This window comes from Vulpes vulpes, chromosome 11 (genome assembly GCF_048418805.1).
Source record: "Vulpes vulpes isolate BD-2025 chromosome 11, VulVul3, whole genome shotgun sequence".
Classification (NCBI taxonomy): Eukaryota; Metazoa; Chordata; class Mammalia; order Carnivora; family Canidae; genus Vulpes; species Vulpes vulpes.
The window spans coordinates 96,257,901-96,283,819 of NC_132790.1; the positions used below are offsets into that span (position 1 = coordinate 96,257,901).

The 25,919-nt window shown below is 47.1% G+C and overlaps 1 protein-coding gene across 8 annotated transcripts in view; it reads left to right on the forward strand.

Annotated features, from left to right (window-relative positions):
• Positions 1-25,919, forward strand: part of MED12L (mediator complex subunit 12L) — a 323,809-nt gene that overhangs the window by 1,980 nt on the left and 295,910 nt on the right. The window lies entirely within an intron of this gene.

Below are 25,919 nucleotides of genomic sequence, written 5' to 3' on the forward strand. Positions count from 1 at the left end.
TCACCCTTGGCTACACGACTTGCCCAGGGATTTGCCTTTTTTTTTTTCTTTTTTTTTTTTTAAAGATCACCTGCCACCCAGCTGTGCTTTCTGACTTTGCCAGCTGCAGCCCACCCATCCTCTGTTTTCTTCAGCAAAAACAAAACAAAACAAAAAACACACACACACAACGAAGTGAGCACATTGCAGAACTTCTCTCTGGGAATCTAAAAATCCTCTATTAAAAGTTTGGAGGCCACTGACATCCCAGAAAGGGCTTTGCGAAGAAAGAGGGAGGGGTCCTTAGGACTCCCTTTCTGATAAAGGTATTTATTTCGGTAATAGAGGAAGAAAGCTTGTTCTCATTAAACTTCTGTTAATATTTCGGAAAATTAAGGAGTGGCAGTTCCTTTTAGAGGCTTAAGCACGTACACATGTTGGAGCATCGGTGGAGTGAGGAATTCAGATGGGAGCTGGGAAGGTTTGACAGGTGGTTCTCGGTCGAGGCTTCCTCATTCACATGAGGATGGACTGGTGAGATCTTGCAGATTTGCTCTCCATCTATTTCTCTCTGGGCTGTTTCCACTCAGATTAAAGTTAATTGTTAAGGACTAGAAATAACAGTTGCTGAGGACCGACCGTAACAAAGTGAGTTGCTTAAAAATTAGTGTCAGGAGGGGATCCCTGGGTGGCGCAGTGGTTTGGCGCTTGCCTTTGGCCCAGGGCGCAATCCTGGAGACCCGGAATCGAATCCCACGTCGGGCTCCCGGTGCATGGAGCCTGCTTCTCCCTCTGCCTATGTCTCTCTCTCTCTCTGTGACTATCATAAAAAAATTAAAAAATAAAAGAAAAATTAGTGTCAGGAAATTCTTAAAGTTTTGGTGGGGACAGCGATACTGATTGGCTCATCGTTCTCCTCTTGTAACGTCTTGCCATATTTTCCAGAGGGAAAATTTCCAGTAATTAATAGCGTCTCCCCAGTTACGGGATGGTCGTCTGGGATGCCGTGTGGACTTACATATATAGTGTTTATTTCTCAGGTCAGCGCTCATTCGGGATTGAGGCCTCTCCAACTATGGAAAAAATAATTTTGGATTTTAGGATTTTACAACATGTTCTGGAGTTCAAAGCCAGGAGTGAGCTGAGAACCTATTTTATATGACTTTCTTTTGACAAAGTGGAACTGAGCCCCCAGGAAGCTTGCTTGACTTAATCAAGGTGTGTGATAAAGAAGCGGAGGATTCGGACCACCAAACCAGTATTTACGTCAAGACCAATACTGTGTTAAGAATGATTTATGTTAAATTGTGTTGTTCGGATATTACCCCCTTTCCCCCAAGGCAGCCAATATTTCATCTCTCTGGAGCAGAGTCAGTTGTGTGTGGCCATAGTCAAATTTGAGTACAATATGGAACAGGTGCTTGGCTGTTCTTGGGTGGTGGTGTGGTGAGCCCTGTTCCACAAGCTTCAGTTATTTATGTAGGTTCCCAAGAGTTCCTTCCTATCCCTGTATCACCTGTACTTTTATTCTAATGTTTTCTTTATTTTTTTTTTAAGATTTTATTTATTTATTCATGAGAGATACAGAGAGAGAGAGAGAGAGAGAGGCAGAGACACAGGCAGAGGGGGAAGCAGGCTCCATGCGGGGAGCCCGACATGGGACTCGATCCCGGGACTCCAGGACCACGCTGTGGGCTGAAGGCAGACGCCAAACCACTGAGCCACCCAGGGATCCCCATGTTTTCTTTAAATTAACTTTTAAGAAACTTGGTTTCCTAGGCAGCAGTATACATGCAGTTATGGATTCGCATCTACACATGTAATGCAAAATTTAGAATCCAGTTGTGTGTATGCATATGTTAAATTTGTTTTTAATGATTTTATTTGCTTATTTGAGAGAACATGAAGGGGCGCAGGGCCAGAGGTAGGGGGAGAAGCAGACTCCCACTGAGCAGGGAGCCCCATTGGGGGCTTCATCCCAGGACCCTGAGCTGGAAGCACACCCTTAACTGACTGAGCACCCAGGCGCCCCTTAATTTTTTATCTACTTGGTATTACATGCACATAGCATTATCCGTAATAAAACCAGACTCTATTAAAACTTGACAAAGTTTATTTGTGCATTTAAAACCATTGTTGTGTTCCATCAGAGATCTGTGTCTCACGTTGTGGGAAGTGCTGATTTAATGGAGGAAGTAGGGACTTCCAAATTGGGCAGACCTGGATTTGGATTCTGGTTCAGCCTCTTTGCAGTTGTATGGCCTTGGGCAAGTTGTGGAACTTCTCATTTGTAAATTAGTGTAAGTGTTCTATTCAGGAAATTTCAAGAACTCTGGTTTGAAATGCATTACATTTGTGTGAGAAAAACCCTCCTCCCGGTGGAAGCTATTCTTATTACTATAGCTGTGAGTCTTATTATCCTAGACCAGTGCTGGTAGTGTTCTGGAAAACAGCTCCTGGGAGGTAGGCTGGAACTGTAGAATGAAGATCCCCTATGGAGGAGGAGGGGAGGGTGGGGAGAGCTAGAAGCTGTAACCTGCTCAAAGGACCATGTTCTTTTGAGAGCTTGCCTGGGCATCAGCACCCCACAGGACTTCATTTTATTGTGTTATAACACTTTGTCTTCTGACCGTCCTCAAGCTTTGAGAACAGAATCGGTGAACTGAGAGTCACCCTTGATTTCCCCTAATTCCTTACACTCCATACTACACGTTCCTGGATGTCTTGTCGGGTCGGTTCCCACGTATATTTCCAATCTGTCCACTGCTCCCCAGTTTGACTGATATGCTCGACTTTCTTTCTGCTTCAGGTTGACGTTTCTCTGCCCCTGGTCTGGTGTACCTGCCGATCTGTCTGCCTGGACACTTGTCTGCCTGTCCGGCCCCCCTCCACCATTCTACCCTGCTCTTCTCACCTTAGCCTGTGGTTAGGAGGGTAGGCTCTGGAGCACCTCTGCCTGGGTTTGCAACTCGGCTCTCCTCTGTACTCCTCATTCTCCCCAGCCCTCAGTATCTCCTTTTGTAGAGTGGGGGTGAGCCTATGCTCTACTCATCGGCCTATTGGAGCATGACACGGGCAATGCATGTACGGCGTGTAGACGAAAGCCTGGCGTGGATTCAACACCCCAGTACTGTCAGGGCCTGTCTTTTTTTCCTTCGGGTCTCACCCAGTGACCTTCTCAGAGGCCTTTCTAGTATAAGCCTATAATTTGTAGTCTTGTATTTACTTGCGCGCAGCCATCGCCCACTAAAGGGTCAGTTTTGTGAGAGCAGGGATGAGCGCTGTTTCTAGGCATCACTAAAGTACCTGTAGCTGGTTCCTGGGATGCCGAGGGCACAAAGACTTGTTGGAATGTATGAATAAAAGTGGGGATGAATGAATAAAAAGTCTGGTGATGGCAGGTGTTGGGGAAGGTCTAGGTCAAGGCGGAAATTCTCCTTGACCTCTAATCTTGGAGGTGACAGAGGAGGAGTTTACCCTGGGATAGAAGAGGCCTAAACAGCTGAATAGTAACTATTTTCAGGAAGTCAAATCAGTTAGAAAAATAGTTTGGGTCAATAGTGAGATTTACAGGCAGCGAGAGCTCTAGAGAGCCCCACCAGTGGAGGGGGATGGCCGGGTGTGCAGTGCAGAGGCTGCCCAAGGACAAGTCTAGTAAAACTTGGGCGGGTAGGGGAAGGAGTTGGGGGAGTTGGAGAAGGCGGGTGGTGGTGGTGGTGATTGTGTCTGCGTGTGGATAACCCAGAATAGCTGTTTGCAAAACTTGACCTATGCGAATCACCTGTAGAGCTTGTTCAAAACAAATGGCTGGATTTTTCAGATTGAGTAGTTATGAGCCGGGGCCCCATAATTTGCATTTCTAAGAAGATGACTGGTGATCTGATGGTTGCTGATCCATGCCCCACCTCCCCCCCCCTGCTCTAAGGACCTTGACCTGTTCTGCAGAGCCTAGAAAGTTCTGCCTGACGTAGGTAGCTCAGGTCTGGACGTCTGTGTATGGCTGAAGTTGCAGTAGTTGGTTTAGCAGCGAGAGTGCGGTGGGCTTTCCCCAGAGGTTGTTCCCCTCTTAACTCAGATCAAAGGGGATGAGTCCAGAAGTCTCCGTCCTCCTTGAATGACGTGCTGTCACGCTTGGAATAACAGGTTCCTTACCGGGGCCTTCAAGGCCCTCCATCTGGCCCTCGTTCACTTCCACAACCACTACCTGTCACTAGACCACCTGGCTTGGAGTTCTGGCATCATCACTTACTGCCTTTTTGACTCAGATCTCACTTGTGGAATGGGGTTCCTCTTTGTTCTTACTATGTGGGGTTGCTGGAAAGATAAAAAGCTAAAATGAGTTTTGAACCATGTCTGGCGCACAGACAGTGCTCAGTTCAGGTGATTACCACTGGTGTAACTCCTCCCTTGGTAAAGAGTCCCAGGGCTTCCCATTGAATTTGTTAATATCCCTAAGACCCTGCCCTTTGAGATCTGGCCCCTGGGCTTTGAGTCATCCCTTCCTGACTTGCTCATTCCCCTCTTGGCCGTGGGGTAGGACCAGTGGCCCCTTCTCTCTCCTTCCCACAGGCTCAGCTCTTTTGTGTCCCTGTTCTTGTCCCTGACTGCCCCTGTCGTCCTGTTTCCTGTCATTTGGCTCTTGTTGGAGACTCCCCCCTCAAGGAGGCCTTCCTTGTAACCCATCTTTTCCTTCTCCTCTCTAGCTCATTCATCTTGGGTTAATGGGTTTTGGCAGCGCCGGCCACTGAAATGGTTGCTCATTTTCTCCGTGGTCTTCCACGCTTGGAATGTAAACTGCACGAGAACGGGGGCTTCTCGGTGACGGTCACAGTTTTGAGCTGCCTAGTGCCTGGGATTGGACTAGGTGCTCAGGAAATAGTTCTTGCAGAAATTAATAACATGCAGGAAGAACTCTTAATGAGCAGTTGTATTTATAACGTCTGACTGCCCCAATGCTTGTTTTATTTTGGCAAAGCCTGTTTTCTTGTTAGCACGTAAAACTCTTAAAACATGTTAAATGGTTATTTTGGAGACAGCTGGGGAGATGGGGGTGAGGGGAGGTGAAAATTGGTTTCTTTATAATCTTGGAGAGGGAGGTTGTTGATAAGGTTGCCTGGGAAGAGAGGACAGGTTGACCTGGGGGACCCTAAGAAAGGTTAGGGAAAAGCTTCTTCCTGAGATTGGCTGCTTCCAGGCCGCCGTAGGACCTCCCTGCATACCAGTGTTTTGGGAGGAACATCTGTACCATTAACTTGGGCCTCCTGAGACTCAGGCCAGAATCATTATAGGAAACATCGGGTCAGAGGCCTTGTTTCTTTCTTCCTGCTGCTCACAGAAGTGTTACTACCCAAACTTTGTGGCCAAGAAGTAGAAACCCAAGTGGTTGTCCTTTCTCAGGGTCTGCTAACACCTGCAAGCAGCATCGTCAAAGGTGCCTGTTAAACTTGCAGATATAATGCCCCATATCAGACTTCTGAGGCAGAATTTTTGGGAGGGAGGCTGAGGAATTGACATTCTGAACAAACTTTTCAGGTGATTCCTAAATATATTGAGAATAATGGCTTTAGTTTTTATCTTTATTTTTTTTAAAGATTTTATTTATTTATCCACGAGGGACACAGAGAGAGAGAGGCAGAGACACAGGCAGAGGAAGAAGCAGGCTCCATGCTGGGAGCCGGACGTGGGACTCGATCCCGGGTCTCCAGGATCACGCCCACAGCTGAAGGCTAAGCCACTGAGCCACCCAGGCTGCCCTTGTGTTTATCTTTAGAAAATGTTGTAAGCCAGGCTCCCCCTTATTTCCTACCTGCTTCCCACTATTAGACGTATTAAAATCTTTAGACAAATACACCAATTTGAAGCATTAGTACTAGCTACTTCCCACCTGAAGTTCTAATAACCATGGTTCCCAGAATAGGCTTGTTTTCTATCAGCTGTTGATGGTTTATAGCAGAGTAGCATGCCCTCCTTGCCCTTGAAATATCCACAGCTCCCTCCTGTGTGCACTTGGTTGAATTGGGGCTTAGGGAGCTGGTCTTGCTTTGTCCCATGGGGATGCTTTTTGCACTTGCTCAGGGCAGTGGAATTTTCTCTTTGACTCTGGGCCTGGGCCCTTCGGGGTCTCACGCGAAGCTGTTCATTTCGGGTATGGCCCCTGTTAGCCTGTTGGGTTCTTCACTTAGGCTGGCCCACGGTGGGGATGCACCGTGATCCTTTCCGAAGCTAGAGGACCGCAGTGTGAAGTCTGGAAAGGCAGACTGTTGGGTGAGCACTAGGCAGGAGAAGATGGAGATGAAGACTCCTAGGACGTTAGTTCAGCCCTTGTCTCTTGCGGGCGTGTGCGCCTACACACGTGAACATGAAGCAGAAGTAGGATGAGAAGGTGGAAGTGGCAACTCCAAGAATTTCGAGGTATTTCTTCTGCAGCTCTCCTTAAGGGGGAGCTCTGGACCCCCCCTTGTGAGGCTTCTTGATGGATGGACGAGGCAGGGAGTTGAGGAGTTGGAGGGGGTCGGTGAGAATGAACACGATTCAGGGTCCCCTTGGGCCCTGTGTGCTGAGCAGCGGCCTCGGGGCCTGCAAGGGGAACCTTGCAGGGCAGTGCCCTGCAGAGGGAGGTGCCTGCCTCCTACACATTCCTCCCTGAGGAGGGAATGGGAAACGCTCTTAATTGTCTCTTGATAGCTGGCAATGGTGACAAGATGGTTCATTGCACTGTCCTCTCTTGTTCTCTGTTAAGGGAAATCCACATAATAAAAATGTCATTATGTTACAAAATAGTATGATTTCCACCTAAAAAAAAAAAAAAAATCTGGAGGGCTTAATCAACCACACGCAAGCAGTTGTTATCTCAAGGATGGGATTAGGGCTGATTATTTTCTTTCGGCACTAACCTTTATTCCGAGCTGTAAAAATACATGTGCTCTCCTATTGTCACTGGAGGGAATGACTTAAAGAATAATTATTATTGAGGTCCTGAGTTTACAGGAATGGGCCTTTGTGTTTGGGTCCAAGCTAAGCTAGAACCTCATTGGCTGGTTAGTGGAGAGGGCTGGTGGGGTACAGGTATGTGTGTACCTCATGCTCCCAGAGTCGAGGTGAGGGCTGTTAAGGGAGCTCTGCCATTTGCACCGTGTGATTTGGGGTGCTGTGTCCTTTTCCTCATCTATGAGTTGGGAAGAATGACCTAACCATCTAGGTTTTGAATGCGAAGGAGCACTGTAAACTTATATTGTTACCAAATGTGAGGTGTCAGTTCCGTGGTGGGCTAGAGCATTAGTACCGGCTGATGATTCGAATTTTGGGAGCTTTGTCAGCAGATTCATATAGCATTTGGCATCTTGAACTCTGGCACGATGGATGTATTTGCGTGATGGAAATAGGCAAATGCTACACAGGTGTTTTTTTTGTTTTTTTTTGAAAGCCAGTTGTTAAACATTTACCAGGATGCTACTGGGTATAGCACTTTATTGCCTACTTGACCATCATTCTTATCCCAGGATTCCCTTACCTGCTTCCTACAAAAAATTTTCTTCAAAGCCAGACCCTCCCTTACGTAAACCTCTCTTGTGGCTTGGAGCGAGTATTATGACTTCATTCTGGCTAAAGAGATTTAGCGGAAATCTACCTTAGGACTTCTTCGGAAGAACTTTCTTCTTGCCAAAAATAGTGTAGGCACAGGGGAAGAACGCCCTCTCTCAATGCCCTGATAGCTCCTTAATTTTCTATCTTTGGAAAAGTAATTAGAGGATATGATAGTCGGAGCTAGGGCATCCGTCTTGTGACCACGAGGCAACAAGCCTATGAATGAAAAGCCAACACAAGAGGAGTTGAGTGGCTTTATGAAAATTCTTAAGCTACTGGACTGACTTTAGGACTACCCCTCCCTGGACCCATTAAATAAACAATGGATGTCCATATGGTTTAAGCCATTTGGGACCAGTTGTCAATTTTCCGTGGCTGAAAGCATTCTGATGTTGTCATGGCACTTCTCATTTATACATTGGCACCTGAAATCATCTCGGCATGAGCCCTTCCATTCCCCCCTGCCCCCTTATAGAGAATGCACATCCCAGAAGTCTCCTCCTCTCTGGCTTAATGGGTATGTAGCAAGAGCCGGGGAGCACCTGTATCTTGCCTGCTTGGACATTCTGGGTAGTGCCTATCAGAAGCTTGCAGGAAGTGGAAATGGCTTTCTTTATTTCCACGTCTGTCAGAAAGGGTTTAGGTGGGAAGGAAGGAAGAGCCTGATCTGTTTTGTTTGGAGGAAGATTCTATGGGTCTATACCAGTTTTTTTTTTTTGGGGGGGGGGGGCTGGGAATGTTTAGAGCTTGAAGGGAACTTAAAGATGCATTGTTCTCTTTTAATACAAAAGGAAATGGAGTCCCAGAGAGGCTAAAGGGGACTCCCGTTAAGGCAGATCTGGGCCAAGCACCTGTGTGCCCCGATTCGTTCTTGCAACTTTACTCGGCCTCCCCTCTGTACCCAGCCTCTGCTCCTGGTCGACACCCAGTGAGAATTTCTCTGTACTTCAGGGCACCCAGTGTCTCTGTCAGAGCTGGGGACTGAGTGGCCCACCATTTGATCTTAGAACTCACCAGAATCTTTAATGGGGTCTCCTGGGCAGAGGGAAGGAGACTCTGGAAGTTCAGGCAATCCTGAGCTTCCAGCTCCATCCGTGGCCTCTGGTGTAGGTAGCTCTGGCGTTGGCCTTCCTGAGCTCTGCACGTAGGGGATTGATCCCACCCAGTTTCGGTTTTCTTGGTTGAGACGCTCCTTTCTTTATGCGTAGCTCTCGGAGACCCAGCTAGACAAGTACTGTTGCCTCCTTGCAGGGAGCAGCACTTGCATGCTGTGTTCTGTGTAAATGGATGGAAATGCTATGGCCCTGAGGCTTAAACCCCTGGGTTTTATTTTCCATGTTTTGAGGGCAATATACATGGGTGGCAAACAAATGCAGTCATTCAGCTAATATCATTGAGCGCCTTGTGGGCCCTTTGCCAGCTGTGGCTTCATGAGGATGGGGCCCAAAACTTTTATCCTCTATGTCCCCGGCTCTGAGCACAGCACCTGGGACTCAGAATTTCTTCTGTGAGTAAACGTAACAATAAACAAATGGTAGGAGCATTGGTCCTGGGTCCCCAAAGACTTCAATATAGAGCAGCGGTTTTCATTTGGGGGTGATTCCCACTTCCTTTCCGGGACACTGGCAATGTTCAGAAATTTGGGTTGTGAGACTGTGTGTAGGCATGTGTGTGCCTATACATGCTGCTCCTGGCATCTAGTAGGTAGAAGCCAGTGAATGTTTCCGACGTTCTCCAATACTCTGAGCAGGCCTGCCTCTGTGGTGTGTCCCCCCCCCCCCCCGCCCCCCCAGGATTATCTGGCCTCAAAAGTCAGTAATTCCAAGGTTGAGAAACCCTGGTCTAGAGGAAGTGATAGATTTGTAAATAAGGAATACAATGTTTCAGATATTCTTTGAGAGGAATGTACAAACTGCTGTGGAAATAGGCCAGAGTGACCCATTTTTTTTTTTTTTTTCCCCGATGGGACCTGATAGAGGAGATTTTTGAGTCTGGGACTTGAAGGATGTGTAGGAGTGGATGGGGCTGAGGATGTGAAAGAAAATTAATTTTGGGGAAGCAGCTTGTGCAAAAGGCCAGAAGGAATGTGGGATGTGCTCTGGGCTGTGGGCCTGAGGCATGGTGTGGGGTATGCAGGGGGGAGCTGGGTTGGAGTGGGAAAGAAAGGTGGGATCGAGTTTTGGGGGCCTTTGGATGCTGTGTTGTTGAGGCATTTGGATAATATAGTGGAGGTGGTGAGGTGCCATTCCAGGGTGTGAAGTTCAAGGAATGAGATTTAAGGTGACTCATGGTTGCAGTTTGAGGGGACTTTGGCCCTGAGGGTCATACTGTGGTAAAAAGGCTCTGTGGTCACTAACATTCCATGCCCGAGGGTGGATGTATTAGTTTCTTCCCGCTGCCACAACAAGCTTCCACAAACTAGATGACTTAAAACAATGGAAATTCATTTTCTCACAGCTCTGGGGGTCACAAATCCAAAGGGAGTGTTAATAGGGTTGCACTCGCTTTGGAGGCTCTAGGGGAGAGTCCTCTCTTTCCTCATCCAGCCCCTTGCCCCCAGGTGCTCCTTACCTTCTTTGTGGTTCTCTCACTCTGATTTCAACCTATCTCATCGCCTTCCCTGTGCATCTCTTCTTTGTGTGGTTCCTCATCTCGACACTTGTTACTGGGATTAGGGCGTATCTGGGTGGTCTAAGATCTCATCTCAAGGTCTTTAAATTACGCCTGCGAAGATCCTTCTCCAAAATAAGGTAACGTTTATAGATGCTGATGAGATTTGATGTGGGTATCTTTTAGGTGCCCCTTTTTTTTTGGCCAATAGGGTTTTGGAAGAAAGAAGAGGGTATTTAAGAGAAAGATTATTTGAGTGGCGGGTTGATAAAGTGGAAGTGAGATAAGAAGGAGAGGAGTATGGGAGTATGCCAACATTTTTAGCCAAGGCCCGTGGTTCTTTCCCAAACTTTCTGATCCTAAGGCCCCTTTATAGTCTTCAACATTATTGAGGATCCTCTAGAGCTTTTGTTTATGTCGGTTATATCTTGATATTTACCTTATTGGAAATCAAAACTGAAAAAATTTAGAACTATATATCCATTTAACTGTAATAACCAGTTTCTTGTTATTTTTTTTTTTAATGAGCGATAGCTATTTTTACAAACAAAAATGTAGTAAAGCGAGTGGCATTGTTTCACATTTTTGCAATTCTCTTTAACATCTCGTTCTGCATTCAGTCTGTTACAATATGTTGTTTTGGTTGAAGGATCTGGAGAAAATTTGGCCTCACGTAGATGTGTTGTTGTTAAGTTCTTGGGAACCAGGGAGGACTTGGACCTGGAGAGCTGCTGGCTCACACAGTTGGGGAGGAAGATCGATGGTGGTCCCAAAGCCAACATGCCGTAGGGAACAAAAAGAACTTGTTTAATCTTTTTCCCAAGGATGGTGAAGGTAAAGGTGCAGATGGAGAGAAAAAGATGCTTTCCGAATGCATTGGATCCGAGATGCCTCAGATTCAAGGTTGGGTTCAAGGTTGGAATGTATAGTGGAAGCTGGAAACCTGGATTTGGGTGTAATATGTGCATAGATATTTCAGATCATGGAAACCTGGATTTGGGTGTAATATGTGCATAGATATTTCAGATCATGGCTGTGATTACCTGCTGAGTGTGCAGAGAGATGGAGAAGCCGGCAGACGAGGATGACACTTTTCAGGGCTTGTAGGTCCTGGACCCTGTCAGCAGGAGCTCTGAGGAGGGCACCTGTTAGGGAGATGGGTAGGGGGTGATGAGCAGCCCAAGGGGAGAGATAATATCGGTGGAGTTCCAGCTACATAGGTGGCCTCTTAGTTTAGCACTTTATCTCCCCAGGACCTTTGCACGTGTGCTTCCTCTTGCCTGGTGGCCTTTTCTCTTTATCACTGCCTAGTGCTTGTTTTCTTCTCAGCACTCAACGAGGTTTGTGTTTGATTTGTCTCTTACCTGCTGTGTCCCCCAACCAGTAGAAGTTCCATGTAGCAGGGACCATGTCTCTTTCATTCCCCGCTGATCACCAGATGCCAGGAGAGAGTCTGGGATATGGTGAAAGTTAAGAAGTATGTGTTGACGGGATCTGGTAACAGACGGTCATTACTAGCCAAGGGTTATTAGAAGCCTGGTATGGGGCACAGGGATGCCAGGATGTAGAAGACGTGGTTCCTGCCCCTGAGGGACAGTGACTGGGGAGGTGACACTCCTATTCACTGGGCGGGGAAGTCACTGAAACTTTCAGTGGGGTGTTGGGAACAAATGAGGGAGGGGTCAGGTTTTTTTTTTTTTTTGTGGGATTAGGAAAGTCTTTAGGAATGGGGGTGTTTTCTAGGTGCCACGGCCTTCTGGGCAGATGGTACGAGCAAAGGCACAGGGATGGGAAATAAGACACGGTCTTCAGGTGAACTGCACATAGTTCAGTAAGCTGAGAGCACACTGAATCTATAAACTTGAACATATCCGTAGCTTTTGGGGGGCACTGAGAGAGAAGTAGAGCTTAAGACTGCTGGAGAGAGCAGGGCTATCTGCAGAGCAAGACCCACTTGGCCCCGGGGCCATGGGATTGAGATCCCAAGGGGACTGATACCTTATGTAAAGTGTTCTCGATTACTGCCTTTGAGAGAGGAGGGGAGACAGGACTTACACGGGGCTCCCCATTTACTTATCTTGAGTTTTCTACAAGCATTTTCAGAGTCAGCGTTACTGTGCAAAGATTTTCCTGAGCAGGAACGAACGTAGCCTTCAGCCCACATCCAGTGTGCCCCAGCTCAGCTATGCAAGTGCTGCCTTGTCAATTAAAATTTTGATAGAATTTGTTGCTTCCCTTTTCTAGCCATTTCATTCATGGATTAATCTAACGGGGTTGTTGAGATTGGGACCATTTAAGGCATTGGCAGCAGTGAAGAACGGATAAAAATGTATTTTGTCTGAAGTGTCATTGGGATTTTTTGCTAAGATGCTGGATTACATAAAGGTGTGGGGGGTTCTGTCAAAATCATGTTCAAGGGGCGCCTGGGGGGCTCAGCGGTTGGGCGTCTGCGTTCGGCCCCGGGCGTGATCCTGGAGACCCGGGATCGAGTCCTGCATCGGGCTCCCTGCATGGAGCCTGCTTCTCCCTCTGCCTGTGTCTCTGCCCCTCTCTGTGTGTCTCTCATGAATAAATAAATAAAATCTTAAAAAAAAAAAAAATCACATTCAAGCCATTGCTAAATAATGTATTTTTTTCCTGAGTTCTGTGAGGGGGGTTAATATTGACGTTGCTCAGTGTTTTTATTTTTAAAGCTTCACACTGTGTTAGTAGGCAGTATGGAAAATATTTTTGGGGTCAGAGCTGTTTTTTTCCCTTGGTCAGTTTTAGACTAAATGGCAGCTACCTCTTGAAAAAAAAAATTCTTTATGAATTGGAGATACTATTTACATTTTGACTATTCTCATGAGATTTGTTCTTAAGTCATTATTAAGTAATCGAAATGTTTTTGAAGTCATATTTTCATTTACTCAGTACTTGATATATACCTCCCACTGGGCTAGGTGATGTGGGGGTGTAGAAAAGAAATAGAAGTCTACTTCTGTCCCCTCTAGAACAGTGCTGCTCAAAATATCCATGGTGAGGGACCAGTTTTTTTTTTTTTTAAATTAATTTTCAATCTGTTGCAGACTGATAGAAATGTGATTAAAATGACTTACTAGAAGAATCCAGCTCGAATGTAATGGCAATATCAAATTGCTATAAAAGTTTCCAAGCACTTCTTCTTCTTCCCCCCCTCCCCCCCCCCCCCCGTGCCGAGGGCCAGTAACAGTAGTGAGTGGGCCATACCCTGAGCGAGTGGCACCGCTCAGGAAGTTAGCATCTGGTTCACTGAGACGCATAAAACATTTAGAAGATGACCGATGCATTGATTTATTTTAAAACTGAGGAGTAACCCGAACATTCAGGATGCACATTCCGTCATGAGAGCCCGTGTTGCTTGGTTACCCCGAGTGCTTGGCGGCGTGGCTTTGCGGGCCTCCCAAACACCTCGCAGGTGGGCACTGTGACCTCCTTTTTACAGGTGCAGAAACTGAGGCACAGGGTGGGGGGTGGGCCTACTTGTCCGAGGTCAGTTGGCTGCACGATGGTGATGGAGCCGGAGGTGGACTTGAGAGCCGGGTCCCTAACTATTGCCTACGTGTAGTGAGGCTCGAATTCCGAAGAGAGAGGACCGCGCGGGAGGCAGGGGGGCGCGGGGCGCGGGGGGCGGGGTGGCAGTGAAAGGGCCCGGGTTGCGCCCTGCCTAAGGGAAGGCTGAAGGCGCAGGGCCGGGGTGCAGGCCTCCGGGGACCACCTGGAGCCCCAGCAGGTGGCCGATTCATCCCCCGGCTCCTGCCCCCCGTGACCACAGCTGAAGTCAGAAGGGCCCGCCAAGGAGCGGCAGTGGGTGACAGGCCGGTCACAGGAGACGCGAGGCCTGTGGCAAGTGCTCAGGTCGCTCGGCCGCTGTCCTATTGCTTGACGACCTCCGAGTGACACGTCCCCGTGCTGTCTGGGGCATTGATGATTCTCCAGGATCCTGGATTTCCGAGGGGAGCGGGTATCCACACCCTCCACGTGGGCCCCGAACTGGCCCGGAGGCCTTGGGGCTACAAGGGCCCGGGAGGGAAGCCTGGGGGCTCAGCGGTCAAGCCCCGGCCTTCGGGCCCGGGATCGAGTCCCACATCAGGTCCCCAAGGCTCCCTCTGCCTGGGTCTCTGCCTCGCCCCCTCGGGATCTCATGAATAAATAAAATCTTAAAAAAGAAAAATAAAAGGGCCTGGGGTGCTTCAGGTCTGGCCTTCCGTACCTGTTGTTCCCCAGCTGCTTGGTGGCCGCTTGGTCACCAGGGTCCTGGGATGCTTGGCTGAGGTCCTGGGAGAGGTGGGATTGAGCAGGCCTCCTGGAAATAAGGAGGGCAGAGGCTGGGAGATGGGTTTTTTATTTTTATTTTTTTTTAATTTTTATTTATTCTTGAGAGACGCAGAGACACAGGCAGAGGGAGAAGCAGGCTCCCTTTGGGGGCCCGATGCGGGACTCGATCCCGGGACCCCGGGGTCACGATCTGAGCCACCCAGGCGTCCCTGGGAGATGCTAACAGAGGTTAGCTTTCAGACATTTCCCAAGGCGCATATTGGTTTCCTTGACTCAAAATTGTAGCCTGCATCCCAGGAATTGACCTAAAAATGCCACCATTACCAACAAGAAAGAGGACCCCCCCCGCCCCCCCCAGTCTCTCCGCTTTCAGGCTGAAAGGATGACCTAACAGTTTGACAGGATTTTTTTCCCTATATACCCCTTTATCCCTCTCACCCAATACATTTTCCTTTTTATGAATTTGCATTTCCTTTGGTGGAGATTGCACAACGCTCCTTCCCCCAGGTGTGTGCCTAGCATGGGGTGGGGGGGGGAGTAATTAGGTGTGAGGTAGAAGGATAAGCAAAAGAAGTCAGGTGAGGGGTAAGTGTGAGTCACTCCACTGGACAGTTGACTTCAGAGAAGAGAAACCATGGCTTGTGTCTATGTTCTCTGCCCTCAAGTCACCTGGCACAGTGGGAGGCAGATTCCAGTCCTAAGTGTGGAAAATACGATTTACAGGAAGAGTGTACCCGAGGTGTGATCGCAGTGCAAGAATGGTGTTGGGACCATGGCTTACCTGGGCGACGCGGGCTCGAAAGAGCAAACTGCCCTTTGAGGCTGCCTTAAACACAACCCTGGGTGGGATAGACTCTTGGAGGCGTTAGGTCCTTTGCCTCCTTCACGCAAATCTAAAAGTTCAAGTATTTTTTTCCTCCGGCAGTTTTCTTACATTTTTTTTTTTTTTTTCTGAGAGCTACATCCAGGTGTTTGATATTGGAAGATGATGCATTTGAATTTGATTTGAATATGAATTAATGGATACAATTATTTAAATAAGAGTGGAATAAATGTTAAGTATATTTAGATATAATTTGAATCAGAGACTCTCCCACTTTATTTATTTATTTTTTTAAAGATTTTATTTATTTCTTTATCTGCAAGAGAAGGTGGCGGTGGGGAGGGTGGCGCAGGGGGAAGGGCAGAGGGAGAGGAAGAAGCAGTCTCCCCGCTGAGCAGGGAGCCAGATGTGGGGGCTCCATCCCGATCCCGGGACTCCAGGATCAAGACCCGAGCTGAAGGCAGACTCTCAACCGACTTGGCTACAAAGACGCCCCCCCCCGACCCCCACCTGCCCCCCAACTCTTCCACTTTAAAATGAGGAGGGACTGCCTGTCTCGCCAGGCCACTTATGGGGAGGGTGAGGCTGTTACGGTGAATTGACACCTCTAAAAACCACGTGTGTTCAACACCTTGGTGGACGTTTCCACCCAATTCATTGGAGAATTACCGAGAGTAACTCTCAGTATTTCCAGTAACTCCCAGGCATTTCCACCCATTTCACTGGAGGGTGTTGGTCACATGTATGATTGAGGCCTACGTGCACCGGCCGTACAATCTATAATTATGATGATGATGATGCTCTGATTTTTAAAATACTAGTGTGGGGGGCGTCTGGGCGGCTCAGTCAGTGGAGCATGCGACTCTTGGTCTTGAGGTTGTGAGTTCGAGGCCCAGGTGAGGTGTAGAGATTACCTAAAAATAATAAAATCTCAAGATACGTAGTGTGTACCTCCCTGTTCGTGTGCCTCACGTGATTTCCACCTTTTCTTTAAAATGGGCACGTGAGGTAGGTGGAGGTACATCCATTTCCCAGGAATGGGAGCCAGGATTCCCCTTTATTTCTGTTGGAACCACACCGATCTCAAAGATCTCACTGTCTTGGGGGAACACGCCACATCTACCAGGGGGCCTGATCCTCACAGGGCCACTTAACCTGCCTCTCCGCCTCAGTTTCTCACCTTGTAAAATGAGGACCTATCGGTCTAAGCCACTTGGGTTATGAAGATGAACACGAATGTGCTGCTTAATGGCCAAGGGAGCGTGGTGGTATCGTTGCCATGATTTTCTTTGCTTCTCTTTTTGCCTGCTGCTCTGTACAGGTGTGAAGAACTTACTGGTTTGTGTTGAGCTCATATCCTTTGGTTTCCCCTAGGCCTGCATAGTTTCTGATTGATGGCCTGCAGGTGTGGTTTGGATGGGGTGAATATTAATAGCAATGTAGATGAGGGTGGATGTACAGAGCTGAGTTTCAGATGTGGCTTTGATGCAAATGTGGCCCTGGTGGTGTTGGGAGATGTTGGTGGGGGCGGGGGGAAGTGCTAGGTTGCCTTTTAGGGGAGTCTTGCATCCCTTGAGTCAGTTTGACTCCTCCGTTGGCCCTCTTTAGAAGGCTGGTGGCATTTGGGCAGCAATGGGGGACCCGACCCTGCCTGTTTTTTTTTTTTTTTTTTTTAAACTTCTCAGGCATTTATGTGACACCTCAGAAGAGATCCAGATGAATCGGTCCCTGTTTCTGCGGTGTGTGGGGCTGGCCAGGGTGTCCTCTCTCTGCAGAGTCTAGTGATAGTGTTGTACACTTTCCGTAGCTGTTGTAAACTCTGCAGTGGTGGTCCCTGATGCTGCCAGATGGCTTGGACCCTGGTGTTGGGGGTTAGTCTTGCCACGAGGGATAGAGCAGTCCCTTCGTGCTTTCCCTACAGGTATGTATGTTTTAGTTTCCTAGGCCTGCCATAGCAGAACACCACAAACTGGATGGCTTCAAACAATGGGAATTGATTCTCTTGCTGTTCTGGAGCCTAGCGGTCCTCCTGGAGGCAGGGCTGCACCTGGAAGCCTCGAGGTGAGGATCCTTCCTTGCTTCTTCCAGCTTCTGGTGGCCCCAGGCTCTCTGCCCTCTGTCTTTTCTCCTGTAAGGACACCAGCCATATTGGGTTAGGACCCCCCACAACCCCCTAATTCAGTATGACCTCATCTTGTATCTGCAAAGACCCTGTTTCTAAGTAATGCCATATGCACAGGTACAGGAGTTAGGACTGACCTGTCTTTTGGGGTACACAAGTCCACCTGTTACAGTGCGCCTACGGGGCCTGTCTCGGGATCCCCTTCTGCACATCCCTGGTTGGTCTAGTACTAGATTTTTGCCTCCTGGGTCCTGGCTCAGGAGGCCCTAGGTGTCCCTTCCACTTTTCTCAGGAACTTCAAGCTTACAACCATCTCCCCCTTCTCCTGTTATCTTCCATCTGGTCCTTCCCTGGATTCTTTCTGGTGCCATTAAAACACGCACAAGGCCCTCCCATCTTAGATCGCCCTCCACCCCGTGACTCCATTTTCCCGTTTCTCTCCTCTTTCTCCAGACTTTTCCAAAAGCATCTTGTGTGCCCACTGTCTCCTTCACCTCCCACTTCTTCCTCTGCTCCTTCCAATCTGGCTTCTGCCTTCGTCAGTCCACCGAGACACCCCTCACTGAGGTCACAAGTGACAACAGCCACATTCCCAGCAGCACTTGCTCCTATTGATCTCTCTGTTGGTGAAATAACATCTCACAGCTCCTGCGATAAAACGCTCCTGGTTTCCTTCTCTCTTCTCTGGCCCATGTCTCCTCGAAGGCTTTTCCTCCCCTACCTGGCCATTAAGTCAGTGCTGCATTTTCTATGGGGTCTGCCCTAGGCTCTTGTCTCCTCCCACTCTACCCTCTCCCTACGTGCTCTCAGCCACCCCAGGCCTCAGTTACTATCTGTATGCAGACAACTTTACAGCACCAGCCTAGACTTCTCTGCCCTCTAGACTTATATATTTAAGTGCCTATAAAAATATATTGTCTCGGGGTGCCTGGGTGGCTCAGTGATGGAGCGTCTGCCTTTGGCTTGGGTTATGATCCTGGGGTCCTGGGATCGAGTCCCACATCAGGCTCCCCACAGGGAACCTGCTACTCCCTCTGCCTATGTCTCTGCCTCTCTCTGTCTCCCATGAATAAATAAAATCTTAAAATATTTTGTCTCCTTTGCTACCTCAAATTTATGTTTAAAACTGAACTTGAGATCTGTTCCTCTTCTAACCCCCCTCAATACTGCTTACCCTATCTTTTCTTTTTTTTTTTTTTAACATTTCTATCTTTTTTTTCCTTAAGATTTTATTTATTCATGAGACACACACACACACACACACACACACACACATACACACACACAGAGAGGCAGAGACATAGGCAGACAGAGGAGAAGCAGGCTCCATGCAAGGAGCCTGACATGGGACTAGGTCCCGGGACTCTGGGATCACGCCTTGAGCCAAAGGCAGATGCTCAACCACTGAACCATTAAGGCGTCCCTGCTTTACCCTATCTTAAGAGATATTACCATCCCAGAAATATGGGGGATGTTCTTTCTTGACAGCCTTACTCTTGGTCATTTCATCCAACACTTCAACAAGAAGTTCAGTTGAGTAGCCCTCCTAAATACCCCTCTCTACCTGTGTCACCACCGTTTTGGTCCTACCTATCATCATCTGATGTCTGGACTCTTATGAGAGTCTGCTAACTAGTTGCAATCTCTTTGCCCCTGGACTCCCAGCCACCCAACTGCTGAGCCACCCAGGCATCCCAATAAATAAAATCTTACAAAAAAAAAAAAAATCTTGGTTTGTCTCTGCATTTTTTCCCCCTTTGCTCATTTGCTTTGTAACTTCAGTTCCACATGTGAATGAAATCAAATGGTATTTGTCTTTCTCTGACTTATTTTGCTTAGCATAATACTTTCTGGTGCCATCCGTGTCATCACAAGTGGCAGGATTTCATTCTTTTTTTATGGCTGAGTAATATTCCATTCTGTATATACATACCACATCCTCTTTATCCATTCATCAGTCGATGCATACTTGGGGTGCTTCCATGGGGTTTTGCTTTTTTATGCGTTCTGACAATCCCTGTCCCTTCATTGGAAGCTTGGTCAATTAATATTTAATTCTCATTTCCTATAATTTGATATGATTGGATTTACATATAAACATACTATTTTTTTCTGTCTCTTTCTTTTGGATTATTAAGTCATTTCTTATAATTTTAAGTTGCCTATTGATATTTTAGTTATACCTCTTTACGTTGTGGGTTTTTTTTTTTTTTTAATTGTTCTGGGAAGTACAATGCTTTTCACCATCTTAGAATTAATATTGTATCACTTTATGCAGAATGTCAACCTTACCATTATAAGGTCCTCCTCTTTACTCAGTTAACTTCTACTTCTCAGTTTGAGCTGAGGCTCAAAGGCCACTTCTTCAGGGAATTCTTGTCTGATTTCTGAGACTGTCAAGCCCCTGTTACGTGCATCCTGAGCAGGTGGTGCTTCTCCTTGGGGGCATTTATCGCTTGTAATGTGCTCACTGTGGAATCCCCAGTACGTAGCACAGTGCTGTATACTTATTTATTTGTTGATTGAATGAAAGGGAGTCCTGAGTTGTGGTTTGAAGAAGGCAAAAGATTTCATGATAATGTACTCCAGGGGATGGGAAAGGCATTATGTAAGACTTGGAGGCTGAAAAGATGATTTATGTGGGAAAGAATATAATAGTCAAGTAGATTAAATGAGTTAAAATATAAAAATAAAATATAGCTCTAAGTTTTTATAACCATGGCCACCGTTTATAGAGCACTTAATATGGGCCAGGCACCGTGCTAACCTCTTTGTACATTTTATCTTACATAACCTCAAGCCTCTGAGTTATTCTTGCCTCATTTCAAACGAAGCAACTGAGGTACAGAGAGGTCAGGTACCTTGTTCCCAATCACCAGTAAGGGCTCTGCATTCAAACTCACATCTGTGATTTTAACGCTGAGGAAAGAAGTGAGACTGGGAGGTGGAGCTTGATTGTTCAAGGCATTTAATGCCTCTCTGAGGTAACGGTGCTTGGGTTTGGAGCCACAGTTAGGTGGAGAGAAGGCCCACAGGTATCACTGAGGGCTTGGAGGGGGGTGGCGTTAGGTGCTTCCATTCTTTAGCCCCTTCTGGGGAAAAGAAGGAAAAAAGTAGAAGACCTTCTGAGGCTTGTGAACAGGGGAGGGCAGAAAAGAACACTCGTTGGAGGAAGATTCATCAGGGCCTGTGGGCAGGATGGATTCAGGTAAAAATCTAACAGAGGAGAGGAACCACACAAGGAGCAGTGCCTAGGGCCCACTGTGATGGCAGCCATGGGTTAGAGAGGCGACAGTTGTATTTTAAAGGGATGAACGTGAGACCGGTTTTGAGAGGAGTGTGGATAGAATTGGTTAGGGACTCGGAAAGATTATTCCCCCATCTTCTGGGTCATTTATACCCGCCACCTCTAGGTGTTACCTAAAGACCATTCACTGTATCCACGCGTGGGGATTATCACAGCTCCATTTCTCAAACTGGGATGTGCAGACATCCTCAGGGGTCTCGGAAAATGCTCTTTCCAGCTTTCCAGGGAGGGCTGGGCAAGGCTAGGAAAAATAGTTATCAGGCTGTATTTTTTTTTCTTTTGTTTGTTTGGTTAAGACCCTCGCTCACCCAGTCTGCCTGACGAGCACACAGAGGGACATTTTTCTACTTCTGTGGCATTATCATAGTCCTGGTGGACATTTCTGTCCAATTTGTTGAACAGTCAGTGAGTTAGTGTGTTAGACACGAGTGACTAGAGAGATAGGGCATGCCTGCACAGGTTCTGTGGGTTAGAGGCGAAGTCTGGAGGAGGTTACGCATGTGTGTGCTTGCATGTCTGTGTGCATCGGTGTATGTGTTTGCCTGCATTTATTATCTGCTCTTGCAACGGTCATTGGAAATTGTCCCAATTGACCGACCGATCTACCTACCTAGCTACTTGTCTTCCTTCCTTTCTAAGATTTTATGATTACCTCCTTTCCTAACTTTCTAAGATTTCATGATTTATTCATTTGTTAATTTAGAGAGCGTGAGAGGGGGAGGGGTAGAGGGGGGGAGAGAGAGAATCTCAGGCAGACTCCGTGCTGAGCATGGAGCCTGACGTGGGGCTCGACATCACGACCCCGAGATCATGACCTGAGCTGAAACTAAGAGTCGGTTGGTTGCTCAACCAACTGAGCCACCCAGGCGCCTCTTTTATGTATTTTTGCCTTGAGTGAGAAAGAGCTTAACCAGCTTCCAGGCGAGTATCAAAATGTTTCTACTTTCCGGTGAAACATTTTATTGAAATTAAAAGATTGCTTTGAAAGTGATCCAAAAAATAAGATTATCCTATGAAGTTCAAGGTAAATGTGTGAGATTTATGGATGTATTTGGAGTTCACCCAAGGCCCTGAAGATCCAGTTTTGGTGTCGCTGTGGAATACAGAAATGCAGAGTGAACCTGGCCTTCTGTATGAACATGGAACAATTTCTAGGATTCTGAATGTCTGTAGGTGCCTGTCTCCTGAACATTGCTTTAAGGCTTATTATTTTAGTAGAAACCAATGATAAAGAGGGGTGAGAGTCCTTCTCTCTCCATGTTGAGGTTCCCTTGGGACAATTCTGTTGAAATCCATATGCACCCAGGCCTGGTGTGCTGCTGCCCAGGGCCACCAGGCAAGGACTGTGAATTTACCTTTGCAAATAGGCATAGTAGCTGCTGAAGGTTCTTTTGTAACAATGATGGACTATGGGCCGCAGAACAAGCCTAAATCTCAATAGGAACCATTGTTAGAATTTTGGTGGTGATCCTCTTATTTAGAGAGATCTTTGAAGAGGTTCAAGTCTAGTGCAAGAGGAAGCTATTTGTGTCCTATACAGATTCTGGCTTGGGGATTTTAGAGGCATGCCATTCCAAAATCTGGACTCTCGCCCTTCTATTTTTTTTTTGCCTGATTAGATTTGGCAAAGGCCTTCAGAACAAAGTGTCATAAAAGTGTGTTGAGTCCATGTAACACACATTACGTTTGTCTGCCTCTCTTATTGCTGCCTAATGCCATTAAGTATCCACATCTTAGCCTGTTTCCCCCAAGTTGGGGTCTACAGACAGACATCCTCAGGCCAGAGAGAATATTTTCCCTTTAAAAGGGGTCTGTGGGGGACCCCTGGGTGGCGCAGCAGTTTAGCGCCTGCCTTTGGCCCAGGGCGCGATCCTGGAGACCCAGGATCGAATCCCACGTCGGGCTCCCTGCATGGAGCCTGCTTCTCCCTCTGCCTGTGTCTCTGCCTCTCTCTCTCTCTCTCTCTCTCTCTCTCTGTGACTATCATAAATAAATAAAAATTTAAAAAATTCTTAAAAAATATATAAAAAAAAAATAAAAGGGGTCTGTGGGCGCATTAGCAGAGTTTGAGAAATGCAGGCTAAACGAAAGTGAACACCCTGGAACCTGAATCTTACTTTTAACTCGTTTTTTGAAATTCTTGCCATTGACTTTCACCCTTTTCGGAAACGTTTGGAAATAAACCACCAGGGAACATATTTTGGTTGTGATGCTTTGGGCTTTTACTCTCTTTGCCTTCGTTCTCTAGGAAGCTGACCTCCTAAAGCTCTGTATCAGTAAACCTCAAATAAAAGTGACTTCCAAGCTTCTGTTTTGGCTGTTGGCTTCCTGATATAATTGACTACGTGGTGGCCTTGATGTTTTTATTCATTGTGGGTCTGTGAAATGCCGAAGGAGTGAAAGAGAAAACTTTCATACACTGGTTTCCTTCCAGGATGTGTGTGTGTGTGTGTGTGTGTGTGTGTGTGTAGCTTTGTATTTGTGCCTCTGCATTTGTGGCAGAGAATTCTGACCCGTCTTTTTTTGGACACACAGCTTTCTCCTGATGGTGAGTGCAGCATTGATGCTGGGCTTGGAAGCCCTGGTTTTCTAGAAAGCCACAAACTCCAGATCTTTTGTCACTGGTTCTCAGTGTGTGGTCCCTAGAGCTGCATACTTGGTAGGTTGTTAGAAATTCACATTTTCAGGCCCCACCCCAGACTTAACTGGATTAGAAAATCTGGGGGTGGGGCCCAGGAAGCTGCATTTTAACAAACCCTCCAGGGGATTCTGATGCATGCAGACACGTTAAGAACCCCCTCCTAAGGCCAGGGTCTTTTTTAGTTTCTGGAATGGACTCTTTGTACACCCGAGTGCTTACTGGAGCTTCAGGTTATCACTTTGCTGTATCAGAAACAAGACAAAAACAATAGCAGCGGTACTAATTGCTGGCTGTCTTCACATAGTGTGGTGGTTAGAGACCGGAGGTTCTTTGGAGTTCTTTACCAACGGTGTGACCTTGGGCTAGTTAACCTCTCCGCTTTATTTCCTCAACGGGCATGTGGAGACAGTCGTGGGAGCTCTCTGGCAGTGGAGGAAACTGAAGGACAGCTTCAGTTCCAAAGGCCCCCGAGAGCCACTCTTCCAAGCAGCCGGAGGTTCACATCTGGACGGTCTGATTGCAGACCCTGGACTCTTCGCCCACTGCTCTCTCTCTCCCTCTTGCGTGCATTTCCATGTAGTCCTCCTCCAGCATTGCCACCACCTGTAGCCACGTGTCCCAGCCCTAAAGGCAGGGCAGGTGTGTGTGTGTGTGTGTGTGTGTGTGTGTGTGTGTGTGTGTAGACCGCTGGACCTGCACTTTCTTCCATCGTGTTTTGCCGCAGCAGCGGGGACAGGGCTCTTGCTGACGCTTCACGATGTGAATGAAACTCAGTGTTTCTTAAACCCAAAACCCACAAAGGGGACCTGAGTCCCCTTTGCAGAAGCAGGCCTCTGAGGGGTAGGAGCAGCCCTCTCTGTCTTTGGTCCCCGGGGAGCCTTGTGGAAATCTCTGGGGGCAGCGTAGGCTGTTGCTGTGGTTGGGGTGCCACGATCCCTTAGCGGGCAGGGCCAGGTGTGCAGGCTGTACTCTGCGGACAGCTGGGCTCCAGCGGAAGATGCATCCCCCCGGGCGGTCAAATGTGCCACTGGACTATCTGAATCTTGTTCTTTTTCCCTTTCTATTCCAGGTGGGCATCTGTTTACATAGGATCTCAAAGGTTTTGTTTTCTTTTTGCAGGATTTTAATACACATTGATGTACACTGAGTTTCTGAGTGATATAACTTGTGTGTTAGTGTATTTGGAGATTTCGTTTTAGTTTGAAACTTTACTAAGAGTTTTCACCATTTCAGAAGAATTGTATTGTGCAGTTCTGGCCGTTGGAACTGGCAATAGAACACACATGATGCCTCCATTTGTAGGCACTTCATTGTGGTGATTCTAGGAACAAACACAACAGTTCTTCGTGTCTCCGAGGGCCTCCCTTCTCAAAGTTTAAAGCGCCCCTGAATTACCTGGGAATTTGTAGCTGCAGATTGTGATTGGGGGATTTGTGATGGAGATTTTGGTTGCTTGCCTGTTTGCTTTTTGATTGATTGATTGATAGAGATTTTGCATTTTTCACAAATCCTCAGTTATTACGCGCTGTTGCTGGCTGCTGGCCAGTGGAATGAGCTTTGAGTAAGTGAAGGTCTAGTGTCGTATGCTTGAGCATATTCAAGCGCCTATGTCGTTATGACTTACTTTAGAAAAAAATTTTAGAGGGAGGGTATTATATTGACTTAAAATATTTTTAAGTATTGGTATCGGAAAATTACTGTTGATGAATTTCATTTCAGACTCAGGGAAAGTTATTATAAAATATTTTATTTTCAGGGTGGTTCATTGAGTTTGATGGGGTGAGAGCCACTGCTGCTCTGGGTGATTAGGAGGATCTGTCATAAATACAGATGGGATTACAGACCCCAAAGTTAAGGGAGAGTGATTCAGAATATGCTTATGTTAATTGTTCAAAACAGGTTATCATTCACTTATTCATTGTTTCTTTCTTTCTTTCTCTCTCCTTCCTTCCTTCCTTCCTTCCTTCCTTCCTTCCTTCCTTCCTTCCTTCCTTCCTTCCTTCCTTCCTTCCTTTTTTTCAAGTAGGCTCCATGCCTAACATGGGGCTTGAATTCAGGACCCTGAGATCAAGAGTCACACGCTCTACTGACTGAGCCAGCCAGGTGCCCCACACTTATTTATTCTTTCAACAAATATTTATTGAATACCTGATGTGTGCTCTCTGTGCTTGGCGTGCATCAGTGAACAAAATAAAGATCCTTGGTTTCATGGGCCTTACCTTCCGGTGAGGGAAACAGACAGTACACGTTGTAAGTAAATTATAGGGCATTTTAGGTGATAAGTGCTACAGATTATTGGAAGGTTAGGAATGCTGGAGGCGAAGAGAACGGAGTGAGCAGTTCCATTTTTAAATAGCATCCTCAGATTTCTCATTGAGAATATGAAATTTGAGCAAAGTCTTCAGGTGCTTATGTAGTTGGCCGTGGATACCAAAGGAAAGCCATCCAGGCTGAGGGAACAGATAGGACAAAGACCCCGAGGCTTGGGACCATCCAGCAGGCATGCTTGATTGAGGAACTGCAAGGAGACCAGTGTGGCTGGAGTAGGGTCAGCTAA